Here is a 5,567-nt window from a genome sequence, read left to right as displayed (position 1 = left end):
GATATATCCAATGAAGGAGTCTAATTGGAGTTATTGTTTGAAAAGAGAATCACCTTTTCTTGTGTGTCCTGGAAATGCCTTTAGACATTGCATTCATCTGCAAAGAAGCAGGAAATGCATTATCTTCTAGTATTAAAGAACCCAAACTATTCATTTCTAAAGATGCCTGATACTCAAGAAACCTAGCAGTTTTGACCCAAGAAATCTCTCTGTGGCGTTATTAGTTTTTCCAATGTTGACTCAAGAATCTGAGAATCTTACATTATTCAAGAGCACTGAGTGCAGAGATGTCTAAGGAGAAAAGTCTCTCTATTTTCATGTTTTTCGATCTAATTCTCCTTTATCTGAGTTTGAGACAAGTGTTACAGTTTTGAGCCAGTAAAGGTTTATCCTGCCCTCACAATCCTTGTTACTAGTAGTTGTTGATGACTGAACATCAGAGCCTTATCCTCCACCATTATTTTTTCTTAATTGAAGACTATTGGGAAATAGTTGAAACGGAAACATGAAAAATAAGTATTCAGGCAATGAAAATGCCTGAAAATCAAAGAGATGAAAAACTGTACTGTGGGAAAGATAGTCCATATTTCAGAAACTCTTGTGGTGATGTAGTATGCTTTCACCAAAGGAGAGAAGCAGTTGGTGGCAGATTCTTGGTCCTAGAAGAGAAAGCACATGTGTAAAAAGTAAGTCCCTTGATACAGTCTGTTATAGCATATTTGTTCTCTCAAAAATGAATTCTGTGGGATGAGAACTAACACATCCAGTCTGATCTAATAATATTCAAACACCGAAAACTACACAAGGCACAAACACGTAGACATTGCATAGAAAAAACCTGCAAGGATAAAACATGCTAAATTGAAATGTCCTCAGTAGTTGCCTCTGGAAGAGGAAGTGACATTGGAGTCATGAGAGAAGCAGGAAGGGGAATTTTCACTTTTCACTCTCCTGTATAATTTGACCTTTTTTGATGTAAATATATTATTTTATTTTAAAATAACAAGAATGTTCCGTGTATTGCTACTTTTGTTTGTGTCGAAATCGGTATATTTTTTACTAGGTAAAGATGTCTATTTGTCATTTAATTCACAGGAGAATACAGTCATATTTTAAAAGGGTGAAAGGATATAATTATTTCTATTTTTGAATTTCAAAGCTGAAAACACAATATAGAAAATATCACATCTCAAGCTGTCTCCTACTCTAAACTCTTTATTTAAAATTCGAATGCATCGTTTATCTTTTCTAGTGTAACTACAACTCCCACCCCCTAAAAAAATACCTAATGGCTTAAAACAGCAATAGTTTATTACTTTTCATGGTTCTGTGAGTTGACTGGACCATTCCACTCCACACAGTATCAGCTGGGGTCACCGCCATGGCTGCATTCTGCTGACTCATGGGCTGGGTTGGAAAGAAGACATGGCTGCCTCACCGAGGGCTGGAGACTTGGAGCTGGCAGCTGGCTTGTGGTGCCTTAAGTCTTGTCCATGTGGCCCTTTCTCCCTGGAATCTCATCCTCCACGGCCTCTCCAGGTGACCTCTGCCCCCAGCAGGACAGCTTGGACTTCGTTACAGCATGGTCACTGGGTCCATGCTGAAAGTGAAAGCTGTCTGTGCTCTTAAAGGTTAGACTTGGAACTGGCTCATGGTTGGTCCCCATTGTATTCTGTTGGTCAAAACAGGTCAGAGGGCCCTTTAGATTCAAGGAGTGGGGGCAGAACCATCAGTGGCCATCTTCCCAGCCATTTGTCACACCCTGCCTGTCATCACTGCCTTGCAGGGGCCATCATTCTGATGACTCCTGTTAGGTAGACTCATGGTATCCAACTATACCATCGTTAAAGTAATGCTTGGTGTTGTAGGGAGCTCAGCACCAGATCTCAAAGGCTTAACACGATAACGTTAATTTCTTGTTTACGTAGCAGTCCAGGGGTTCCTGGTCCAAACAGCTCTTGTTCTGTTGGTAATTCGGAGGTTCAGGCTCCTTCTGTCTTGTCACGTTTTCGTCTTCAGCATGTGGTTTCCAGGTTTGCTGTGCTCATGGGCAGTGATATATGAGAAAGTAAAGAGCATGGAGAATCACACAGGAAAGGTTTAATGGGCCAGGGTTGGAAACGGTGTCCTTCATTTCTACTCACATGTCCCCGGCTAGACCTCAGTCATACAATCACACCCAGCCACACAGAGGAGGCAGAGACTTGTACTCTGGTGGCTGTGTGTCCAGCAGAAGAGGGAACGGGGTTGGTGGTTAGCTAGCGCTCTCTGCCACAAACTGCTGCCCCATCCCACCTGCCCCCCCCCAAAAGAAAGAAAAACAGCAAAACTTTCTTTTGAGAGCAGTCATAGCCACCTCTGCACTGGTTTCTTCAAACCCACCTGAGAAACTTGTTCTTTCATTGGAATTTAAAAATCAAAGGAACGTGCTTTTTTTTTTGAGTGTAATAGGGGCAATGTGTCTGTGAAGGATCAGGGAGACTAGTACTGTGGTATCGAGCTTGAATAAAAGCTAATAAACAGAAATCAGAATTGATGAAACAGAAATCAGGTAATAATTATAAATGAAAAAAATAGAGATTCTATTGCTTGTTTTATATATTTATCCAGTGACTTTAAAATGGGATTGTTTATGAAAAATAGATCTGCCCCAGTTTCCTTTTGTGTGAAGTACAGGTGTAGGTCACAGTTGTCTGAGCAGCGGGCACCAAAGGAGGGTTAGATTTATTGGGAGAAATGCTAGTAAGGTAACATGGGGAGAGAGATGGAAGAGAGGGAGAACTCTCTGCCGTTCTGATGGTGAGAGGGAAGGAAGGAAGGGAGGACGGGAGGAAGGAAGAAGCAAGGTCTTAGACGGCAGTTCCGTCTTAAGGCTGTTTCAGCAAGGCTGGCAGGGAGTCCTCCAGCGGAAGTCCTCCCATCAGTGGACAGCTGCATCTTACGGGAGTTCAGTCATCTGCTGGGAGCTGTCGTGGCAAGTGTAGCCCTCACACACACAGTGAGGATTTCAGATGCTGCTACCTGAGCCATTGCCAATTGTGCTCCTTGGAGCAAGAGAGCTGAGAGGTGCATTTTCATGGTTGCGTAGTAAGCCTCTGTTTCTGTGGCACAATTAGCAATGAGAGAGTGGTTTAGAAATATTTAGTGGCTATTACAAAGGGCGTTGATGCTCATTGGCTCATTTTCTATTATTATCTACCTGCCAGAGGAGTAGTTTGAAAAATCCTAGCTAGGTGGAATTAAATTAGTTTTTGTTTTTGACCTAGAAACATGATTCAGTGCCATAGGAGAACGTCTGATGATCACCTCACTTCAAAAGTAATGAGACAGACACACTCTAACTTCACATCTCAGGAAGAGTTAGCCATCCCATTCTATTCTCTGTTAACTGCTTTCAACTCCATTCTGCTAAATATGAAACGCATCATTTCTCAGACTAGGTTTCAACTCTACCTCTGCTTGCTTTTCTTATATTTTTGTTGTTTATGTTTTATCAAGATGCTGGCAGGAACAAATATTCTCAAATATAAATAGTAGTTTCTTAACAGAAATAATTAGGAGGATGTGAGAGATTAAGATAAATTTGGAGCAATGACTTTTTTTCAATTGCACATGTGAAAACGCTTTGTGACATTGGATTAATATCTGGTTTTCTTTTGAATTGTTTAGAACAGAGAGATGATTGAGAAGGGAGAATTCAGAATGCTGTGCCCTTGAATTGCAATCTTATTCAATTTTATTCTAATTCATGTGATACCAAAGAGAAAATCTGAAAAAGAATGAATACATGTATATGTATAACTGAATCACTTTGCCATACACTTGAAACTAATGCAACATTGTAAATCAACTATACTCCAATAACATTTTTTAAAAAGAGTTTGAAATTCAAGACAATTGTAGGAAAATGTCTTGGTATGTCTATTTTAAAAAGGATATTTCTTTTATTTCCCCCATTAAACTGTTGGATGGATAGAAGTAAGGATAGTAATCCATTCAGATTAACAGACAGCTCTGCAGTGATTTGGATCTTAAGCAAATATGTGATTGATTATAGGGTAGGCTTATGGGAAAGTTGCACTGTGGACTCGATTGGCTACACTGGTGTGACTGAGCTGCCTTTCCAAATTTCCTGTGCTGGTTCTGTCACCTCACAATCTTTTACATGGGAGAAAAGCACAGTGCATTTAGTCATTTTAGAGAATCTGAGGAAGATCAGTTTGCCTGCTATTATTAGTGATCTTCCCAGTCATCTTTGTGCTCATGGTAGAGAGGATAAATGGATTGAGTAGGAACACACTTATTGGCAGTAGAGGGAAAACAGCCCACTTAAAATTTCAAATGATGTAAAAGCTATAACTGTATGTGAAGACTAGAGTGTTCTGGTACAGGCTGTGAGGAAATGGAGAACAAATCATAGTTTCATAATAAAGGATACAGGATTCCACGAAGTAGATGGGAAAGAAGTTAATGTAAAAATGTAATAGTGCTAAAACATATTCATCTGATCATTCGTTCGTTCATTTGGCATTTGCTGTTTCAGGTGCTGGCCGTATAGCAGAGAACGATAAGATAACGGTGTCAGGGAGAAAAAATCTTATTCCTTATATCCAGACATTTGGGCTCATTGTAATATAAGTTTCAGACCCGAATTCCAGAAAAATCAAGATGATAATGCCAACAGTAATGTCTAGTTATAAGCATCATCTTGAAGACTCTGTACTAAACATTTTATGTGCATGATTTCATTTGCACATCGACTTTACCAGTAGGCAGTTTCGTTGCTCTCATTTTATTGGTTGAAGAAATTGGGGTTTAGAGAGATCTGAGGACATTTCCAGTTCCATTTGCCTTCAGAGAACAGCGTGGCTAGTCTGTTCTTCATTATGAGTCAGGAAAAAGGAACTTTTGGTATACTTTTACTCAAGCTTATTTGGAGAGCCAATTCAAGTGTCTTTGGTGCCTTGTTTTGGCCAGTCCTCCATATCCAGACCCCTGGTAGTGAAGACTGCCTTTGTTGAGATCTTTGAAGATTCCTCAGCAATAAATGCTCTTCCATGGAGTTTCATGTGCTCTGCCACCATCTGAATGGTGCTCGGTAATTGTGGTGAGTTCTGGATACATGCCAGAGTTCTCATTTGCCCAACTCTGCGCTAACTCTGCATCTGGGGTGTGCAGACTACAAGCTCTGAGGTTCTTTAAGGAATTTTTCCTGGTTTCTCATCGAGATGCAACTTGTAAAGAGAGGACAAAAAAAAAATGAGGTGATGAGAGCTCGGGGGTTGTATGTGTTGGGAGCATGGCTGGGACTTCCAAAGTGGAATATGTAAGCATTAGAACTGTTTGAAGAACACTGACGAGTGACACTGAACAAATCACATGTCATATTTGGTTCTCTTTAGCTACAAAAACCGAGTCCAGTCTCTGAGAATCCCTGGGGTAAATGTTCACAGGGCAAACACAGAAATCCCTTTCAGTTTCCCGATGAGAGTCCATTACTTGCTGCCCAAGACCAGGGTTCTAAAGATGAAGGTTACTAAGAAGCAAGTTAGCCTTCTATTCATTCT

This window comes from Delphinus delphis, chromosome 4 (genome assembly GCF_949987515.2).
Source record: "Delphinus delphis chromosome 4, mDelDel1.2, whole genome shotgun sequence".
Taxonomy (NCBI): domain Eukaryota; kingdom Metazoa; phylum Chordata; class Mammalia; order Artiodactyla; family Delphinidae; genus Delphinus; species Delphinus delphis.
Note: the sequence above shows the minus strand (reverse complement) of the source record.